Source organism: Talpa occidentalis, unplaced genomic scaffold (assembly GCF_014898055.3).
Source record: "Talpa occidentalis isolate TD23 unplaced genomic scaffold, MPIMG_talOcc4v2.1 talOcc4.10, whole genome shotgun sequence".
In the NCBI taxonomy this organism is placed as follows: domain Eukaryota; kingdom Metazoa; phylum Chordata; class Mammalia; order Eulipotyphla; family Talpidae; genus Talpa; species Talpa occidentalis.
The window spans coordinates 28,662,669-28,686,026 of NW_023600993.1; the positions used below are offsets into that span (position 1 = coordinate 28,662,669).

The 23,358-nt window shown below is 41.3% G+C and overlaps 1 pseudogene; it reads left to right on the top strand.

Moving 5' to 3' along the window:
• The window catches only part of LOC119237573 (etoposide-induced protein 2.4 homolog), a 24,858-nt pseudogene extending 2,111 nt beyond the window's left edge, over nucleotides 1–22,747 (top strand).
• Nucleotides 22,748–23,358: the final 611 nt, after the last annotated feature.

A 23,358-nucleotide genomic window follows, 5' to 3' on the forward strand; every position in this document is an offset into this window, starting at 1 on the left:
AGTTCAGCACAGTCTCAAATACATATTTGGGTGGTGCTGAAACTTGCTCAAATATAAGTTTTAGAGCAAGGGTGATGTCCCCCATTCAACCCCTTCCCAGAAGCATACTAATCAACCTCAGAACAATATAAAGTTGTGAGACATTGTCAGGGAAAAAACTCTCAGATTCCTGCCCTTCTTCAGAATCCTAAAAGAAACCTCTACACCAGAACTCAGATGAGAAATGTAACTCCAGGCCATCAAGTCCAACTTTTCAGCACATAAATGCTGGGGGTGATCAGGGGGGAAAAGAATATTTATGAATTACTCTCTTCTCAGTCACAGGATTTTACAACATAGAAAACACAGACCTCACTTGGACAGAATCAATGGAGGGTAGTTAAATCCTACATAAAAAAAAAAGTTGGTGTGGAAATACACATGAAAATACATGAAGCCATACCTCTAACTCATTTACAGTGTTGCAAACTAATGTTACCTCAAAAATGTAATAAAATGTAAAAAAAAAAAACTTTAAATGTTAGAGTTTTTAATATGAAATTATATACATTTTAAATCAATTATGCACATGAACACATACCTACACACAGGTATACATGAAATCCCTTACAAAGGACTATGTGAACAATTTGTTGATTATTCGTCATTTTGAGTAGCCTGCCCAGCTGGCAACTGCATGGCAATTCCTCTAGCAGTCTTTATTGAGGATCAACATATGCCAGGCCCATCCTAGATCCTGAAGTGCCTCAAACTTGCACCAGGATACCTGCCCCAGGAGGCTTCATCGTGGGCAGCAGGGCAGAGGAAATAGGCCAAGGTGCGGCGTGGTGTGCTCACCTAGTCCAGTGGTACAGAAGTGTCCTCGGGCGTGAGACCTGGGTGAGCTGAGATCAGGGACGACTTTTAGGATCAGAGGAATGGAACTGGGGGGGTAAGAATCAGCAGACTTGGAGAGGTCGAGAATTTGAAGAAGTGCACAGACACCACCTGCTGCAGACCAGATGGGACTTAGGAAGTGGCAGCTGGACAAGAGATGCCACACAAAGGTGCCTGAGATCGATTACTCTGCATACTTGGTGACCCCTTTGGAATCACTATAAATTTTGGATTATTAATTGCAAGTGTCTAGGATATTCATTTCCTGGATTCAGTGGCATTGCAAGCAAATTAGAAATATGCTCTCATTATAAATCCTGGGTCAGTTACATCACCTCATGGTCAGCCCCATGGGAAACCTCACTCCCTGCCAGCTTCGCTTCAGCTCAACTTGCCTCACCTCCACCAGCCTTCCCCACCTGACCACAACACCTGGCCTCCGCTTTCACTTAGCCTATTGGCTTCTGTGCATTGACTTCCTACTGAGTCAAATAGATACTCCCTCTCTAGCTGGAAAAACCCCTACTCTCTCCTCAGTTACCTCAGACCAAGGGGCAACACTCTCTGGGAATTAAGGTAATCAAAAGTTTTTTTTTAATTTTGTTGTCACTGTATTTCAACACTGTATAAATTTCAGGTGTGCATCCGGTGAAATCAATGTCTGTATCTGTTACCTTCAGTTCCCCGCTAGAAGTCCAATTATTAACTATTCCAATCTCTCAATTCTACAATATGTAGCAGGCTCATGCTACTACTGATCCTGTTATGCTCCATCTGTAGATACACCTGAAAGCAGAGAGGGATAACCACAGGGATTCTTGAGAATTCTGAGGGCCTCTACACTTTAGTGACATTCATCAGTAAATCTTAGTTTTGCTTTCAACTGAATCAGACTTCTTTGGTGGGAGAGCTTAGGTAATGATACTTACGGCTTTCAAGAGATGGGGTTAGGAGAGAATATATGAAACTCCAAGGCATTGATATCAAATAGCAGAAATGAAAGAACACACATTATTAGCTATTTTTGTTTTTTAATGGAACTTGCAGGCTTCTCTGTGCTCCCCAGAAATGCCTGCGCTGTGGTGTGGCAGGGAGCCTAAATGAGGTCTCAGAAAAGATAATGGCGCTTTAATGATGGAAATAGTAAGAAATTAAATCTAATCTTCCATTAAGCATACTCTTAGCTCCCAATTTTACTAAATTTATTTATTATGATTTTGCTCTGTCTATTGAAATAACCTTTTATGGCAATTTGATTTGCAAGCATAAATAAGTCTCATTTATTTGGCACTGTGGGATTAATGAGAGATGGATCATCTAAAATTTTACCCATTCTGCAATCAGGAAGTAACCATTCAAACTGAGGAATACTTTGTTTTAATTATGTTTGTGAGAAAAGCATTCCACTATAATTACAGTCTCATTCAACAATAACTTATCACCTGCCTGGAGAGAGAATTTTCAAGGCAGCTCTTTGTATATCAGCCTTGAAAGGAACCATACACACCCTCTTACCACCTCTTCAGGCTTAGCCCTCATGCTCATCCTCCCCACAACCTTTGATGGACTTGTGTCATTTTTGGAGTGCATTGTTAATTTCGACCAACACTGCAGGCCCCTTTGCTTCCAGCAGAATGCTTCTGCACAGCCACCTGGATGTACATCCTAGAGGATGGTGCATGGACTTAGTCACACACATGGAAGGGGCATGCAGACTTGGGATGAGCAGAGGGAGTTGGGGGAGAGGCTGTTCACTCTGGTCTCTGCAGAGAACAGCAGTGCCTGTCAGAATATGTAGGTGAGGTTTTGGGTAGTCTTTCCAAAGTTTACTTCCAAGAAGTGTCACGATGAGAAAGCCATGAAGCTTAAATGGAATCACAACTCGCTAATTAAATAAGTCTCTGGGCTAAATCCCAATAGAGGCTATTAAGAATTAAAGAACTTATGAGGAAAAAGTCACATTTAGAAAGAAAGATAATTACAGGAGGAGAAGAGGTTAGAACACCGGACAATGACGGGACAGAAATCCGTACCTATTTTCCATTATAACTGTACATTAAAGTCTGAAAAGAAAAATTAAAAAAATAGTATAAAGGACAGACTTATGAAACAATTTTAACTAGATATCATGAAATTTAAGTCTGTAGCAATATATTCTATCCAGCACAGTAGCACCCTGAAAAAAACAATAGCTGAAGAAACACGACAAAGCAAAATGAGAAGACAGCACCAAAGACAACACTTTCAGGAAATTCAGCCACAAGGGCAATAAGAAAATTGGTGAGGAGCATGCCCAGCATTTCCTAAGAAGATCTGTAAGAGAGCCAGAGAAGAAAAACCTTACAGAGGCTAGAGAGGATGGGCCCAGAGCGTCAAGTAGAGACTCCATTTGCATTTGCTAAGAGTAGAGATATTCTAGTCACTCCAAGAAAAAAGAAAGGAGGCTGGGAGTGAGGTACACTTGCCTGTACATGGGCAGGTTTGGTGTTGGGAGGATGAGGAGTTTCTCACTAAGGCTTAGGAAGCTGGGCACTGGGGCAGTTGTTTGAGAGAGCCGGAATCCAGCATGTGAACCCAATGGAGAAATAGCTGTTTAAAGGCTGTGTGTGTGACTGTTTTCTCCAGAATTTTTAATTTATCAGGTGCTGATGAAGAACAGATGAGGGTCTCCCCGGTGGCGCAGTGGTTGAGCGCTGGGTTGCGAAGCTGCCCGCGGCCTCTGCGGTGCCGGTTCGATCCCCGGCTGCTCCCCGGCCACCAGAGGAGGGTCCCACATGGCGCGCAGATCTCTCCTGCCGCCCGCTGCTCCCCTCAGCAGTGTACTTCGGTCCTTCTGCCTGCTCTGCTCCCCGCTCTGGCTCTGGTGAATTCTCTCACCCTCCCGCGCTTCTGACTGTACCCAGTGCATGTATAAACGAAACAAACGAACAAACAAATAAATAAATAAAAATAAAACATGCCTCTATAAAAGAAAAAAAAAAAAAAAAAAAAAAAAAAAAAAGAACAGATGAGCTTAGGGTCTCCCCGGTGGCGCAGCGGTTGAGCGCTGGGTTGCGAAGCTGCCCGCGGCCTCTGCAGCGCTGGTTCGATCCCCCGCTGCTCCCCGGCCACCAGAGGAGGGTCCCACATGGCGCGCAGACCTCTCCTGCCGCCCGCTGCTCCCCTCAGCAGTGTACTTCGGTCCTTCTGCCTGTTCTGCTCCCCGCTCTGGCTCTGGTGAATTCTCTCACCCTCCCGTGCTTCTGACTGTACCCAGTGCTTGTATAAATAAATAAATAAATAAATAAATAAATAAATAAATAAATAAATAAATAAATAAATAAATAAATAAATTTTAAAAAAAAAAAAAAAAAGAACAGATGAGCTTAAAGTTGTGACTCTGCTGGGTAAGGGACAGGGAAGAGAGTAAGAGAACTTAGGTGTTTTGAAGGGCTCAAGATGGATAGATGAAGACTCAAGATGTTGTCAGAGAGTAAGAGTGCCTGGGTCAATGATCTGGACTTCTCTGGGAGGCTGATGAAGTCCTGAGAGAACTAGAGTGGGTGCGCTGGAAGGATTCCAGAGAGTGGGATGCTTGAAGCAAGACTGGGAAGAGTGAGGAGGCAAGAAACCGGGTACAAGAGGTGTGTGCAAGGAATGGAACAGATCATTAGAAATAAGGTTGAATTGTTAAATGGCCATCCACATGACTCTGAAGTCACCAAGAATGACGTCAGAAGTGGTCACAGAAAGGAAGAAAGCTGGGACCTCCCTGGTGACGCAAGGGTTAGGCACCACACTCTGAAGCAGTCTGCAGCCTCTGCAACACAAGTTTGATCCCCGGCCGGCCAGGGAGCAACCCACATGGCGCAGCAGACCTCTCCTGACACACCCGCTGCTCCCCTCAGCAGTGTATTTCAGTCAGTCTGCCTGTTCTGATCCCCACTCTGTCTCTGGTGAATCCTCTCACTGCCCCCCCACCCACCTGCATCTCTGACCCATACCCCAACTTCTGTATGCATAAATAAATAAATCTTAAAAAAAAAGGGAAGAAAGCCATATTCTGCCGCAAGGGTACCTACTAGTACTTTGGGCCTGGTAATTCATGTTGTGGGTGCTATCCTGTGCATTGTATGCTACTTAGCAGCATCTCGGACCTCTATGCTGTAGACAGAGGTGGCACCCCCACTCGCGTGACTCTACTGTAGCTCTCCGGGTTTGGTGTCCAGACTTACGAAAGACCATCCCTATGGACTCCATCCCTATGCTGACTCATTCAGCAAGGAGGTGGCTCATTCAGAGCTGATAAACAGAACTCTGCTGTCTTCCTACTCTGTGGTAGAGCATAATGGATAAATCTCAAACTAAGTTACAGGCAACCGAAAAGCTAACTCTTGCTCTCCTAAAGCTGGCCTTCCTGAAGGATTCCTGGGGAAACGTTAACCGAATTCAAGAAACTTCTTTTCTCTGTGAGGACCAAAGGTTATATATTTGCAGCTTTTCTTTTTCAGGCTCAAAACCTGCAGAGCTTTGAGTCAGGACATGGCAAATTATATCTTAAGTAAAATGTGCTTTGTGGAACTAATTCCTTTCTTCCTGCCCCTCCCCCCAGGGCATATTCTAGATTGAATTGTTAAGCAAATTATCCAGGCTTCCACACAATCAAGGCTACAGTGACATCAATCGATAAATTCAGTGTAGCAATGGACTATGGGGGAGGACTCTGGGTGCCTGGGCGGTAGAAGTGCTAGGGATGACTGCACCTAAAGGGGAATCTGGGGCTTAGAAAGGATATAATACAATGGTACAATAAATTTAAATAAAAACAAAAATTAAGTGGAAGCCCACCTTGTTCAGTAGGCCATGGAGTGAGGCTGGATCGCATATAAAAGCCAAGGGGGACGCTTATTTAGGTTTTCTAAATTCCTGCTATGAGTGAAATCATCTGGTATTTCTTTTTCTTTCTGGCTTATTTCACTGAGCACGATGCCTTCCAGCGCCATCCATGTTGCTGCAAATTCCATGAGTTTATTTTTTTGATTGCTGAGTAATAGTCCATGGTGTATATGTACCACATCTTCTTGATCCAGTCATCTATTTTTGGACATTTGGGTTGTTTCCATAGTTTAGCTATTGTCAGTAGTGCTGCTATAAACATAAGGGTGCAGGTGCCCTTTGGAATTAATGTTTCTGTGTCCTTTGGGTAAATACCTAGGAATGGAGTTGCTGGATCATATGGATACAAAATGTGTCAAAGCGAGGATATCCTGGTCCCCACTGACCAGATCTTCCCTCTTTCCCTCCTTCGACAGCTTCCAGTACATGGAAGAGAAGAAAGATTTGCCCTCATTGCAGCCGCCATTCCCTGCGCCTCTCAGCTGATCAAGGCAGCACTCTTTCTCAAGGAACCCTCTAGCATTATGCTTAGTGAAGCGAGTTAGACAGAAAAAAGCAAACAATCATATGATGTCACTCATCTGTGGTAATGGAGAATACAAACAAACAAATGAACTAAAGAAACAAACTTTTATGCTGTCACACTAATTAGTGGCTGCCAGATGAGCAAGGGAAAGAAGAGCAGGGTAAGTCAGAACAAAAGGGACAATGTACAGTGAAGGACAGAACTGGACTTGCAGTGATGCACTTCATGTGTACATACATGTTGAATTTTAGTGATTTCACAACTGAACTTATATAATGTTATAATGCAATGTAACCTCAATTTAAAAAAAAAACACTAAATAAACTAAAACATTGCTTTAAAGTGGCTCAACCAGAGCTAAGGAAAACTATAAGACATTTACAAACAGATGCAGAGCATCTCAGGAGATGAAAAAGAAATATGTGAGCAATCTCCCAGAACCCACGCATACTATATTTCAAATGAAAACTTGTCACAGATAGCAAAATAAATCATTTCAACAACAAAACCTAGAAATTCTCAGATTGGTATAGCATAGCAATAATTATTTACATGTGAATCATGTGGGGGCAGCAGACAAATAAAAAAAACATTATTGCTGTTTTGACCAATTTAGATCAAGAATCGTAATGTGAACTTAAAGAAAATATCAAATACTTGTGGGTATTTTTATCACCTAAGGAATACACAACACAAAATGACCCAAGCAGATTTCATCATGAATCTTAGTTGCTGCCTCTAAAAGTCTGCTTTGTCTTCTTCCTCATGACTTCTTAGTTCACAGGCTTATTATAAAATATAGTAATCGGTATTCTGTCAGTATCCCATGATTACTGTAACAAATTACCACAAACTTAGTGACTTAAAGCACAATTTTTTTATCTTACAGTTCCGGAGGTCAGACATTCAAGATGGGTCTCACCGAACTACAAATGGAGATATTGGCAGGGCTGCTTACCTTTCGGGGATGGCGGGGGACACACTGCATTCTGGAGGTTGCTTGGTGCTTTTGTAGCTTCTAGAGGTGGTTGGTATTTCTTTGTCTGTGACACCTTCCAACAATAAGGGTGTCAATGGCTACCTGAGTCTTTTTCACATCTCGTCTTGTTTCTGTGAGAACCCCTTCTTGCCTCTTCCTTCCATATTTATGGAGGCCTGTGATTACATTGCGCCCATCTGGCTAGTCCAACCTACTCTCCTGTATTAAGATCAGCTGGTCAACAACCTTAATGGCTGCAACCTTAACTTCCCCTTACCAAGCAACCTAACATATTCACAGGTTTCAGGGATTAAGGCATGAATGTCTCAGTGGGTAGAGGTAAAAGGAAAAACTCCAAAAAGCATTTCAAACAATAACATAAGGAAGAGTCTACATAAACATTTTAAAATAACTATCCCAAAAAGTATTTTCAAAAGGGAAGGTGAATGAATAACTACTACTGGTTAGGGTCTACAAAAATAAGAATTATCTACTTAACACTACTTTACTCACATGTTCCAAAATGTGCTTCCTGTACAAATGTGCTTCCTGTACTTGGTTCCCAAGTGGATCTTTCTAAATTCAGTCTAACCATATCAAATCTTTGCTTAATATTGTTCGAAGGCTCCTAATAGGACATGCAAAGAATCCAAACTCCATGGCATGAACATAGAGCACTTCACCGTGTGGACCCAAGGCACCTTCAACGACCACTCCTCCCCCTACATGCAGTCACATAGGCAAGTACTGACTCCTGTTACTAGCAGTGATCTAAGTACATGGATACAACACTGACCAAATATGATACATTTCCTGCTGGATGTTGTCAGCAAGTCTGCTATAGATCTTTAGTCACACAAAACGAGTGTGACGATTTATACTATATTAGAACTGTGGATTTATGTGTGCCCCCACAGTAAACCGTAAGACCACTGAGGACAAGACCTGTGTTTTATTCTCTCTGACCCCAGCAGTGCCTAATGGACCAACTGACTGAGTGAAAATGATGGCCACAGGTCACACACAATACATCTACATAGCACTTTCCAATTTTCCCATCTACCGATCTCCCAAAACAGAGGAAGCTCTGGCTGATGCCTGTTATTTCTCACAAGGAAAACTGAAAACTGAATAAAAAGTACATAAATCAGGAAATGAATAGTTCTAATTTTAAAAAGAGACAGCAATGATTAATGCTGTTTTTAAAAAGAATTAAGGCAATACAATAAAATTTGTAGAGGTGGTAAATATCTAAGAGCTAGTGACTTGGGAGAGGAGCATATTAAATAAAATACTAGCTATCTTCAAATAGACAGAAAGCAATATACCAAATTAGGGGAAAAAAAAAAACAAGAAATGATCATACTTACTGAAACAAATATTTGTATAATGTACTCTAATAAATAATGGTTAGATGATATTCTAGAAAAAAATCAGATTTCCAAATTGGAGGGAAAAAAAGATAACTAGAGAAGAAATGTATAGATCTAAAGAGGTATAATCCTAGACAATGTATGACTGGAGAGAGAAGATGTGGTATATATACATGGTAGAACACTACTCAGCTGTAAAAAAATGAAAATGACATCTTGCCATTTGCGCAAACATGAATGGAACTGGAGGGGAACTATGCTAAGTAAAATAAGTCAGAAGGAGAAAGACGTACCAGATAATTTTACTCATGCAGAATACAGAGAAATAAAATAAAGGAACAGACAAAACTAAACCAAAACAAACCTAAAAATATGACTGCAGAATTAAGGGTACTAAAAGAAGAGAGTGGAAAGTGGTCAACTAAGTGTGAAGGGGGGCAATGGTTTAGAGTGGAGGAGTATGGGTGCTTTGGTGGTGGACATGGTATGGTACTATACAATCTAAAGAGGTACTATACTATTGGGCCAATGAGGAAATCAAAAAAATGCCTGGCGATAAAAAAGAGATGAAGACATCAGAACCAATAGGATGCAGCAAAGTACCATTAAGAGAGAACTTTATATATAAGCCTACCACCAGAAACAAGAAGAATCACCAATGAGAAATCAAATTGCACCTAAAGGAACCAGACAAGAAAAAATAAAACCCAAAATGGAAATAATTAAAATGGAAATAATTAAAACTAGAGCAAAAGCCAATGAAATAGAAATCAAAAAGACAATCCAAAAGATCAAGGAAATAAAAAGCTGAAAATATTAAGACAGACCTTTAGTCAGTGTCACAAAGAGTAAAACACAAAATCAGAAAAGTCATAAAATATACTACAGAAATACAAAGGATCACGAGAGGGTAATATGAACAACATATGACAAGAAATTTGACAACCAAGGAGGACAAATTCTTAGAAACATAAAACTTTCAAAGACTGAATCAGAAAGACACAGAAAATCTGAACAGTAACACACAAACAACAAAATTGAAACAGTAATAAAAAGCACCCCCCAAAAGTCCTTCCCCAAATCAAAAGCCCAGAACCAGATGACCTCACCAGAAAATTCTACGAAATTTTCAGAAAATACCTATTCTTCTCAAACTCTATCATAAAAGTGAAAAGGAGAGAAAACTTCCAACCACATTCTGTGAAGTCAACATTTCCCTGATTCAGAAACCAAGTAAGGACATCACAAAAAAAAAAAAAAAAAAAAATACAGACTAATACCGCAACTGAAAAATCCTCCATAAAAGACTAGCAAGCCTGACCCCACCAGGAGTCCTTGGAATTACACTCTAGGGAAAACAAAGGCCTGCCAAGTTCCCGCATTGGTACTTGTATGAATTTCTATGGCCTCTTTGAGGTAATATGGCTCTTTTGTATATAGCATCATATTCAATCCTTGAAACCAGCCTATTTAGAGACCCTCCATCCATTCACATTAATTGTGCCTGAAAAAAACAGTGCTCTTCTATTTGGAAAAAGACAGTCTCTCCAACTGAGAGAAAAGGACCTCGACAAACCCAACAGTTAAAGGGGACTGATGACAGATGCCCCAGACAAATACCCATCACTGCTCAACAGCTATCTTAAGCAAAGAGACATTTTAGCAAACAAAATCTATTTAGATCTACTTTAGATTTAAACAGATCTAAACTGAGATTTAGCGAGAAGCCTAAGACCTCACTGCCCCTAACTTGCAGTGATTTGGCTCAACATAGGCTTTCTGACTCAAGATACAGAGCCCTTTCTACTTAGAAGCCACCTCTCTCCATAGTAACGGGACATCTGTGTGATGAAACTTGACAATTCACAAAGTGATTTTCAAGTATATTCTTTTCTCCTTGGTATTTCTTTGAGTAAATGCCTTGGAAGGAGTGGAAAATATATTTTAGGTTTAGGCTGAAGGAAAGAAAGTCATCAGCTGTATTTTTATCAGATGTGTTTGGAGACTGAACATCAACATTAAGGGAAACAAAAATAAACAAATGGGACCATGTCAAACTAACAAGCTTCTGTGCAGCCAAAGAAAATTGCATCAAAAAGGAAGGACATCCTACCAAATGGGAGAGGATATTTGCACATCATATATCCGGCAAGGGGTTAATATTCTAAACATATAAAGAATTCATAAAACTTAACAGAAAAAACAAAACACCAGATTAAATTTTGGGCAGAGGATCTGAACAGACTTCTTCAAAGGAGACATGCAGATGGTGAATGAACACCTGAAACATGTTCCTTCATCTTTTATTATCAGGGAAATGCAAATCAAAACAGCAGTGAGAGACCACCTCACACCTTCAGGAATGGCTATTCTCCAATTGAAAAAAAAAAAAAAAGCAAGTGTTGGAAATAATGTGGAGAGAAGGGAACCCTTTTACACTTTTGGTGGGAATGTAAATTGGGGTGGCATTATGGAAAGCAGTGTGGATGGAGCTTCCTCAAAAATTATAAGTAGAAATTACTTATGATCCAGTTATCCCACTTCAGGAACTTACCCTAAAAAGAAAATGTGGTATGTATACACACATTGGAATACTATTCAGCAGTTGGAAAAAGATAAAATCACACTATTTGCAACAACATAGATAAAGCTAGAGGGCGTTATACTTAGTAAAATAAACCAGATAAAGAGAAATGCCACATGATTTCAATCATATGTGGGATATGAGAAAACAGAGAGAGGAACTAAATGAAATAAACATAAACTTTTAGACTATCTGACCAATTACTGGTTATCAGAGAGAAAATGGGACAATTTTATGGTGAAACACAGAACTTGATTTTTAGTGACCTTAATGTAGTATATTTACTTCAATTTGAAAAAACAGAGATATAATATTTGCATGGTAAATAAGGATACTATGCATTAAGCTGTAAGCTGTGATATTATGGAAGACCTTCCTAGTCTACATTAGACATAGCTGTACTGTTTGAACTATTTACAAGTATATGTTGTTTTTGTTACCAGAAAAAATAAACCTAAAAATGCTAAGTAATACCCTGTCCTCAATAACTTTTTACCAGTCTTTCTCCAAATTGGTATCTCTAGTAAATTCACAATGCAATTTCACTTGCTAGCACAGTTTAAAACACTCTTCTTTTTCCATAAATCTGTAAACTGCTATAGCACATCAGATTTCCAGACTTAGTCTGAAATCATTTACAGCTCTGGGTATGCACATAAATTCTGATTGTTCTTGTTCATGCAAGAAAACAAATGCAAAGAGCACCAAAACAGATGCTAATAGATGCTCATTGAGTTAATCAAACTATAACTTTTTGCTGACATTTCTACTTTCTTTATTAAAAAGTGAGTATTCTCAACAGTTTTCTTCACGAACAAACTTGATGGGATCCTACATTACTAAAGAATTTTGAGAAAAAAGTAAGATGCATTGATTGAGAATAAGTAATCCCTAATTTTACCCTGGACTCTTCCAATAATTCTTTGTATTTACCAGGAGTCATTTTACTTCTTTCCCATTCAATAAAGAGCCCCAAAAGCAGAGGGTTTTGTAGTAGTAAGATTGGGCAGTGCTTGATGACCACAGTAGGAATTTTATGTTTTAGGCATGTTAGTTTTTAACCCATTGGTTATCTGAACCCAATGGTGGCCAATAACCTATGACTGGGCATCCCTGGATGGTCCAGAGTAAGGAAAGGAGTAAAATCTTTCAGTGTTACCAGCCATGGTCAAATTCAGGGGAGCCACAAACAAACTGCCTTTTATAAGCATGTCACACTAAATAATGCTGCCCTTTCCTACAATTTCACTTTCCAATCTGCCATTAAGAGGAGAAAAGTCAGCTGTGGCTACTGCCTAGGAAGGGAGGATCTAAATACAAGGGTCACGCTTTGTCCCCGTTTGTTTGCTGTTCAACGTATAAAGAAAGGCAAAAGCAAGGAGTGCAATACACTAGGGCAAAGAGGTTGTACTCAGTATGGTTTCTTCCCTGGGTGAAACACTATACGGAGAATCCAGAGACTGGGGCAATCACCCACTCTAGTACTATCCAACAAAAATAAATATTTTAAATATTCTTTGTCACATTTTAAATATTCTGACAAATGCAGTTTAAGAAAAAAGGAAAAAGAAACAGGTAAAATTAACTTCATATTTCATTTAGCTCAGGGTATCCAAAAGAGGATCATTTTAAAAGTAATGAATATAAGAAAATTCATCAAAATACATTAATTTGTTTAAATTGCTGTGTATTTGGCACTTAAAAGACATTTGGACTAGCATGTTTTAAAGTGTTCCATGTGGTTAATGTAGTTCCAGGCTGCCATGCTGAAAAGTGCAGGTCTTCGGGGAAATCTAATCACAGTCCAGCAGAGATGATGGCAAGGGAGACTCACACAAGCACCTAAGATTCACAGACCTTCCAGCAAAACACTGCTGCTGCCTATAATATCTCACTAATCATTTTTGCTTCTTAAAAATTAAATCCAATTGTTTGGCTCCTCCTTCCCCCCTATGCCTTCATTCCACTTTACTGAAACACGCCTCTCCACTTGCCATACTCACTGAGGTTTCGCTTGCTGTGCCCTAACTTACCCTGACTTCTTTCTTCACAAGTCTGTTCACCAATCAAGAATAAAAACACAAACGCCCACACTCCTGGGAAGTGTAATACCTAATGTTTTGTTGATAACTTACCTACTTCTGTGTCTTTCAATGAGACTGTCTCCTTAAAGAGAGAAAAGGAATACTATCTGTTTCCTCAAAGTGACACCAAGGACATAGAGAGAACTAAAAGCAAGAATGACAACAAACTGCTTGCTTAGAAGTCATGTGCAGCACATTCCTTATATGTGCCCCTTGACTGACCAAAGATAACCTAAACCCTATTTTAACATTTTTTAGTAGGTTACAATGTGTGGTTTTTACCTTACTAAAATCCATCCTTTTTCAAACCAATTGGGCTTATTATGTAGAAAGTAGTTATTATTTAGCCCAAGTGAATGATTTATTTTATTTAGCTTCAACCCATTGAATCAACTAACCAGATAACATGGTATTGATCAGATTCAAACTATTTGATTAGTTGCTATAAGAGCATATACTTCATTCATTCCAATATCTATAGATTATACCCTAGCCTTTGAAAGTTATTTTACAAATACAAATTTATGACACAAGCTACCAAGAATAGATGCACGCAAAGCCATTTCCTTCCTTCCCCCAAACTCCTCCCCATTAAAAAAAATCACTGCAGGGCCTCCCCGGTGGCGCAGTGGTTGAGCGCTGGGTTGCGAAGCTGACTGCAACCTCTGCGCCGCCAGTTCAATCCCCGGCTGCTCCCCGGCCACCGGAGGAGGGTCCCACATGGCGCGCAGACCTCTCCTGCCACCCGCTGCTCCCCTCCGCAGTATACTTCGGTCCTTCTGCCTGCTCTGCTCCCCGCTCTGGCTCTGGTGAATTCTCTCACCCTCCCGCGCTTCTGACTGTACCCAGTGCTTATATAAATAAACAAATAAATATTTAAAAAAAAATCACTGCGAAGTACATACTTTAATACAGTATGCTAGCAATGTTCAAAAATCATCTTTGTATACAAAGGAATTGATTATATAGCTCCATTCTGCAATCTACACAAGCCCAGAATAAATATACATGTAGGTTGAATGATCAAATTTATCTCCTCTATCCAGTAAGTACTCTTTGGATAACTTTGAAAATATCTTCCTCAAATCTTGTTTTCAATTTTAGAAATTCATGCTCATGTGCATAGCAGAATCTTATTAATGGCACATTGGACACAAGCATGCAGATTCTTAAACTTACAAGGAACTTGTCATTTTAACATACCCTAAGAATCAATTCACATTAGATGGGCTGTAACTAGAATGGAACAAAGTAATTTTAAGAGCCTGATGAATGCACAGGATTGAAAGGGTTCCTTAAATGTAATGTGGCTGCCAGTCTGTAGCACTTTGGTGTCTCTGAGTAAATCCTTTAAATTTCAAGGGTCCATAAGAAGGCTCTTTTCTAAAGATACAGTTGAGTTGAAAGATTTACTAAGTTTGCTTCGACTGCTATCCTTGAGAATTGCTAAAACAATATAATTGTCAAGCTAGTGTATTGCTAATCCCATTTTTAGTGCTAACATTTGCCACTGAAATTGCTCTTTAATTGTTTGTTTTGGAACAGACACATAAAACATCATGACAGCAATATTTTGGCACATATTGGAAAATCTGCCATGAATACAGATTTTTTCCAATAAAATACAGTTTGTCTATATCACTGGGCATTAAAATGATTTACTGAAGTAGGCCAAAACATAAACCACTGATATAAAATGAAGAGAGATTAGAGTTATAGCAAAATCCAAAGGCTGATCGATTTAAATTCATACTTAGGACACATTTAAAAGCAACTTCTACTCTTTGAAAAGTGGCTGAGGGAGGAAACAATGCCTTCCCTCCCAACCATTCAGCAACTCTGCGTTCAAAAAGTAAGTTATCAAGTTCTCCTAAGGACTCATTGGGAAGCCTGCATTTATTAAGCAGATTCAGGATGCCTTAGGGCTTAGACCCTGAAGCCTGTAAGCAGGAATCCACTCAGTTTAACCTGGAGCCTCCACTTCCTGCCCAACACAGCTGCCCTGTGCTGCCCACAAAAACCACAGTCCTCTCACCTGGGGGGAAACGGTCAGGCTCCTTTTTGAAAGCAGTCAGCTACCTGGCATCCCCCACTGACCGGTCTGCCAAGAGCAGGGACACTTGTAGCTGAGCTGAGGATTAAACACATTCCACCTGCTCCCTGCCCCAAACATGATGCTGAACTCTCAGTCCTTAGGTCAGACCTCTGAGGCCAGCTGCCTCACACTCCCTCCCCATGTCCCTGTGGTTGATCAGAAGTCCCACTGATGAACTAGCAGGACACTCCCAGAATCCAGCTTACACCCTGTTTCAAGTTTGAGGTGCAATCCTTTCACCTTAGCTTGATTCTTCCCAAGCCCCAAAGTCCCAACACAGGGGCTGATCAACCTGCCTCCTCACTACACATAGGGGGCTAAGGATTTTTTTTTAATAGCATATACTACCTGATATTAAAGAGCAAGGATTAATTGCAAAGCCAAAGAAATATGAAACAGTCACAGAAGAAAAGCCCTGCAGGATCTACTCCCAAACTACCCTTCAGCCTCGTGCCCTACGTTCCTTCACAGTCTCTGGTCCAGGATCAGTTAAGTGCTCACCATCCTCCAAGCTTAAATGCACCCCTCTCGTCATGACAACTCCCTCAAAGCCACATTCAAAGGTTACTTCCTCCATGAGGCTGCCCTCCCTGCCCGGAGAGGAGTGGATTACTCCCTCCTCTGGACCCACAGCCTCCAGTTCCCTCCATAATAGGTCCTACTATTAGTCCATCCAGTCATGTGCTGACACAGAGCTATCCCCCAGCCCTGTGAATTCAGAGGGCCCAGACATTAGCTGTCCAGACTGGGGTGAGTGCTGTGCCTCCTGAGGAGGCGGTCACAATTGGAAATCATTTTCTTTTTTACAAAAGAATAAAAACTACCTTCAACAGGTTATGTATTTAACCAGTCGGACCCATACTTGGAGTTCTTGGTCGTGCCATACAACTCCAAAACTGTCTGCTTTTCCTAAAATTTGTACATGGCTATTTTCTACAAATAGGACACCAAATTCAGAATTCTGCTCCCTCCTCTTTACTCTCCTTTAGACCTGCAGGAAAGAGAGAGCAGCTGCCTGCAATTCCTGCCTATCAAAAGAGACAGATTTGCTTTCTTCACCAAAAAATTCCAGGGAAAAGATCACCTGCCGGGAAGACCACATCCCATCATCCTATGCAAAGCTCTAGAAAAGGAAGTTATAAAGCCTCTAGCCAGGCTTTCAGTACATCAAACAGAAACTAATAAACAGTACTAGGATAAGAGCAAAGAAAAAAGTCATCAGCAGGTCACAGTGGAGCACCAGCTGCAAGAGTGAGGTGTTTCCTCTGTTGTTTAATGGGTGAACAGAAGACATAAGCAGTAAGCAAGGCCCCTCCCAGTCTTTTCAGTACGCCTCATTTTGATCAAGTCACTGCAAGAAGCTGCTATAAATACATTATACACCACAGATGCCCTGGAACTCAGAAAGCAAACCTAGGGAAGGTACACACCGTGTTTCCTTGAATCTCAGAATCCAGCCTTTCTGAGTGGCCCATTATTTCATCAAGCACCAAGGAAGAACAAATGCTACCAATTAAACTATGACATGGTTTCTATTACTGAGACTTCTCGTTTTATTTTCATTGGATAAGCTCTTTTAGACTCAACCAGACATATACCTTCATTAATATATCACTTGTAGGCACTTATAAAAAGAAAAATAAAGGTGGAATAATTAGTTAAGGCAGTAACAACCAGGTCACCCGACTGAAAGCAACTAAAAATGCCAATGATTTGAAAAGTTCACCCCGGCTTCAGGAATGTTAAAATCTGAAAAAGATGTATATCATTGAATCAATAAAATACTACATTATGCTTAGCTTGGTGACAGAAACTTAGAAGGACAAGCTAACAGTTCACAAGGGTAACTGCTACAAGGACATTTCATTGATTAAAAAATGCAATTATACAGGGGGATAGTTGAGATTATTCAGCTCGAGAGAGACAAAAGTAGAAAGGAATTTAATAATGTTCTTCAAGGACACCAAAGTTCTGTCCCCAAATGAAGTGACATTTTTAGCATTTTTTATCATCCTTTACTTTTTTTAGCAGCAAGACCTCTTTTTAAAATACTACCCTTCTAGAAACCTGAGTGTAGAGCTGTTCTGATTGGAGGAAGATCATCATCCCAGAGATGCCTGTGACGTCATGAAATCCTGACCTGGGGAGTAGCGATCACCTCTATCTACTTCCCGCCACAGCTACAGTACAATGATAAGGGTGTAAATCACAGTGTGACTCTGATTTACAGATTGAATCACCTGAACATGAACTGTTGTTTGTACAATATGCAGCCTTGCTAGGACCTCATTATACACAAACCAATCAAGTGGGGAGGGGTTTGTGTAGCCTACAAGAAGAAATTTCCCATCTGGGATTTTAGGCGTCTACGTTGACTGCCATCGGACAAAATGAGAACATTCCATCAGTCACAAAAGGAGCCTTGACAGGTTACAAGGCCCCCAGTCACAGCCAGAGAGGAGTCACACTTGCCCTCGAGGCCTGCCCTAGTTGGGCAGTGCTCTGTCTGCTACACCAACCTCTTCCAATGCATATGACTGAGTTTGCACAGCTTTGGCTCTTGCCCCATGTCCCAACCTGAAGCCAAGCCAGCAATTTACTGTGCAGACTGCCCTCCAAACAAACCCAAGCACACAACAAATTAGCAAGCAATGTAAGTCGTGAAAAGATACAAATAGCACTTGGCATTGGTAAAAACCCCATTGAGACAGTTCTTGATCTCCATATTTCTCCATCTCCTTTTTTCTTTATTTCTTCCCCGGATACTACCTCTGAAATCCCAATTGACAACGCTAAGCAGTTCAGTCCAGGCTCTTCCCTTGCATATCCCATTCAGCACAGCAGCTCAGTGTCATCTAGCCGTCACTTGATGCTTTGGGAATACAAACCACTTTTATTCTCCCCCAAATTCAAATAGTTCAGCAAACCCAACCAGCTCTCCCCAAAGGAAGAGCGATCTGAGGCTATGAAAAACAATGTTTTAAGAGAAAAGCAAACTCTTAGTTCTAACAACAGAATTGTGAATACCAGGGAAGAGGAAGGGCCTGACTGCTTGATGGTGACTGGACGTGAGTGCTGGGTGTAGTGCAACAGATACACTGCTCAGGGGAGAAACCACACCTGTAACCTACACAGTGTTGTAAACTAATGTCACCTTAATAAATAAAAATCTTTCACCAGATAGCCATATCAGCACTCAAATAACTTGCAGATTAATACTTTATAGTAAATAGAGAAAGCTAAATTTCCATGTGTTGGGTTATCAGATTATCACAGATTTTGCTCTACTGATGACCAAGCTGGGTTAGGCTGATCTGGTTGGTGAGGTGCCCTCTCCTTTGTCCCTCGTGCCTTCACTTTGCTATGAAAGGCATCTTTGGGGCCTCCCTGGTGTTGCAAGTGGTTAAGCACAGCACTGTGAAGCTATCCACAACTTATGCAGCATGAGTTTGATTCCCAGCTGGCCAGGGAGCTACCCACATGGTGCAGCAGACTTCTCCTGCCTCGCCAACTCCTCCCCTCAGCAGTGTACTTCAGCCAGTCTGCCTGTTCTGTTCCCCACTCTGTCTCTGGTGAATCCTCTCACCCCCTGCACCTCTGGACTGTACCCCAATTCTTGTATTCATAAATAAATAAATCTTAAAAAAAAAAAAAAAACAACAAAGAAAGAAAGGCATCTTTTTGGTAAAGGAGGATAATTCACCCAAGAAGGAAAGAACATTTCTTTGGCTAAGGGCACACCCTCACTTTAAGTATCAACTCAGTATTTAGCATAAATCTCATATCTGTATTTAGCCTAACTAGGAATTTTTCATACATAAGAAAAGTCAACTCTGCATCCCATTCTATTCTCTAGACACGGGAACCAGAAATGAAAAGTTGTCTTCAACAGATGCTTTTCCATTAAGTTACATTCTATGAACAGGGAAAATGGTGTGTTGAAGCTAAGAGGACAACTTTGGGCCCATACACATATGGGCTGGTGATCTGGTACAGCGCTGAAAAGTCAGAGGACTTCATACTGAAAGTCAGAAACTTCATGCTAAGCACTGCAGTCACCATTCTGCCCTCCCTCAATAAACCAACCTTACTCTCTCTGTATTCGATGACATACTGCTTAACCCCACAGAAGCTAAGAGCAAAGGATCTGTAGAAAGAGGGTAGGTCTGTAAATCATGTCCCTGTGCAATTTCAGAGCTGGCCAAGGGCTTAAACAAGGATGTGGAGGCCCAACAAGGTGAAGTGAGACTAGGACGCACAATCCCACCAGCCAGAGTTGGGGCTGGAATTCGACCACAGCACGTGGTCAGAACTTGAAAATTTCCCAATTTCACTTGAGTTTCAGACGCACATTTCTTTTCTTACCAGAATTACTTCAAAAATGAGTGGGATCAGTTTGCTTTCTTCCACAAGTCTGTCAAAAAAAAATAAAGATAACCACACATAAGATCACTCATTTTTAAACAGCTGCCCTGAAATTAAGCGTTGCTGCCTCCATGTTTTATTGCTTAAATTCTGGGATGGAGAAATGATTCAGTATCCATTTTCAATGTACTGAACTATATCCATTAAACACAAGAAATATGGGGGTTCTTTCCAAATGACTATTAGCATAGTCTTATTGATCTGTAGCCAGTAAAATAAATGGTATTTATAAATGTAAAAATTAACTAAGATTCACAATGATTGTAAAGACTATCAAAATAGGGAAATAATGTAACCAACCCTCACTGCACAGCTAAATTATAAGCAGGCCACACTGCAATCTTTCATATATGCCTCACTAGCTATCTTCTCGGCATTCATGAATTAATGTATAATGATTTTTAATGATCTTTAACTTGAAGGGGGAAAAAAGCAAGCACCAATCACCCAATTGACTCTAGGCATTTTCCCTCATCAAACCTAGTTATAAGCTGTCATCTATTGTAACTGAAGGATTTTTTCATGCAATTTAAAATAAAATAGTCTTAACACAGAAGTGACTAGCATTTAGAGATATTACAATCTAAATATTCCTTTAGTCCAGGGGTCAGTAAATTTCTTTCTATAAAGAGTTAGATAGTAAATATTTTAGGCTTGTGAGCCACATATACTTTATAGCAAGTATTTCACTCTGTCACTGTAAAGTAAAAGCAGGCATAAATAATGCATAAGTGAATAGGCATCCAATAAAATTTTATTTACAAAAAACAGGCAGTGTGCCATATTTGGCCCACAAGCTATAATTTGCTGAGTCCTGCTTCAATTTTTAAAAAAGCAGATTCCATAGAGAATTAAAATAAAGAGTCTGGTAAAACCAAGTCAATAACAAACCTTAGAAATCTGACTAAAGAACTGAGGCTACCACAGTGGGAGGGGATGGGGAAGAAGAGAGCATAGTGGTAAGGGGGCATATGTGGTAAGGGGGCATATGGTAAGGGGGCGTGGATGACGGTGGAGGAGGTTAGGGTGCCTTGGTGGTGGGTGTGGTGTGGTGTGGTAACATATACCTGAAGGGGGTGATCCCACACCTCTAAATCATATTGTAAACCAGTGTTGCCACAATTAAAAAATAAATAAAAATCAATTCCTGATTTTATTAAAATTCACTTGGTATGATAAACTACAGCACTTAAGCATTCTGCCTTCCATTATAAGTCTGCATCTGCAGTTTGTCTGCTTCACAGAAAATGTCAGGTGGATAGAAAGGGAATTTATCATTTGGCCTCACTGGAACTTGTTTGTCTATGATAATACACTGATAAAAGAAAGCTTATGAGACTAGCCAAAAAAAGATCACAGTGATTACAAATATGTGTTAACGGAAAGTGAGATAGAGAGTTCCCAAAGATGAAAGCACTTAGAAAGCCCTGCCTCAGTATCCAGCAAAAATAAATGTGATTATGCTTGGGCCCGGCCCCGGGCAGGAGGAGGTAGCTGGGCACAGGGGATCCGAGCAGCCTGCAGTAGGCCAGGGCGGGTCCTGAGACACAGAGACACAGAGCTGCAGGGTCCTTCGTGATGAAAGGGGGGCTTTGGGGATGCTTCTCTCTCCGCTAAGTTGGGCGGTGAAGAGATGGCTGACAGTCAAAACCTTTCTGCAGAACCTTGCCAGGCAAATCAAAGACTCCGTCAGGGAAATTTGTACCATCTCAAAACTAGATGCTCTAATTCAGCAAAAGAGAGAGGAGGGGGCCTCCCTGGTGGCGCAGGCGGTTGAGCGCAGCACTGTGAAGCTGTCCACAGCCTCTGCAGCGTGGGTTCGATCCCGGCCGGCTGGCGATGGTCCCACATGGCGCAGCAGACTGCTCCTGTCTCGCCCGCTGCTCCCCTCAGCAGTGTATTTCATCAGTCTGCCTATTCTGTTCCCTGCTCTGTCTCTGGTGAATCCTCTCACTGTCCTGCACAACTGGCCTGTACCCCGGCTCTTGTATAAAAAATAAAATAAATCTTAAAAAAAAAAAAAGAGAGAGAGAGGAGGACAATTGAAGAAGCGCCAGTAGTGTGCTGGCACAGAGGAGGGCCCAGAGTATAAAGAGAAAGCAGGAGCGTGAGCTGCGTGTTGGTAGCCTTTTCCAACACTGCACTTGCAATGGTGGAGTATTCTGGTTCCGTCTCCTCTTGTTTCATCAAGTGTTTATTCCTGTGCTTCAGTCAGTAACCGCCCAAATGACTGGTGACCCACCTCCACGTGGAGATGCTTGGTCATGGCTGGGATTCCTCCTCATGTCAATTTTCAGTGTGCTTTGGGTGCTCCCCTGTTTGTGCTTAGCAAAGCTGTGTGCGCACACTCTGGTTTCAAGACATAGTTGATCGGAGGTATCAGGGAAGAAGTGTCACCCACTCCTGAGTGTCAGCAAAATAATTCCTGATATGCTCTAACCTTTTGCTACAGGCTCTTTTCCTCATCCAGGGAATGTTTGTGAATCTCCTTCCCATCCACCTTACTGGTGAGCTGGTTAGTCTTCTCCATGTCTCCTCTACTCACTAGGCTGCTTTGACTATCACTGGTTTGATAAAGGAATTGAGATGCACCAGCGGCTGTCAAACATAGAAAGGACTCAGTCTTACTACTCTGGATTTGGTTTGCCATCGGCTTTGCTCACAGCAGTGCAGTCCTCATACATTACCGGTGGCTGCCCCTTCTCTATCCTTTTCCCTTTACTCATTATCAGTGCCAATGAAGCAAAGATCCTTGGCAAAGTGTACCTTTCTCATCCACACCTCTTCTCTCCTTGGTGGTTTTCTTAAGCAACAGACTCATCCACAAGACAGTCTTCCTGAAGTCTGCCCTGAGTAACTCAGCCTCTGCTGAGCAGCTCACTTCACCACATCCATCTCCTGCCAAACCAAAGGCTGCTGCAGGCCACTGAGCCTTCTGCCATCCAGAGGGGTGGGTGGGTTGGAAGGAGGCTGCGGCAGCTCTATTCCTTCCTCACCTTTCCCGCCAGGGAAGGCTGGACCCACTCTGCCAAGGGTGGGGCCCACCGCAGATTCCCTTCTCTGAGGAATTGGAATTTCTTTGTCTCTGGTGTGTGTAAGGCAGAATCTTGTTGACACCAGTATGTGGATTTTTAATAATAGTGAGTCTGAAAGGACCACAGGTTTTTCTGAAGTTCTTTTCTAGCACTTGCCAGTCCCTGTGCCTGGACTGATTAGTTTGCTTTGCTTTTCTCCCTGTGCCATTTACCCTCCAGGCCTTCCCTTCCAGCCTTCCACCTTGGATGAAGGTATGAGAGGTGTGAGAGGTGCAGGAGCCACCTGGTTGCTCCTGGTCACTGCCTCCACAGCCGTCACTCTCTTGTTTCTGATAACTCAGGCTGGGTTTTGGTCTCTCTCGGTCCATTGCAAAAAAACAAGCCTGAACAGATGGGACCGGAGGATACGACCTCACACCCAGATCTGCTGGGTTTTGAGGAGTGATTATTTTTCTCTCTTTTGAAGGGGAATGAAGTTTTTACTGGTATATTTTAAAGTTTTCCAG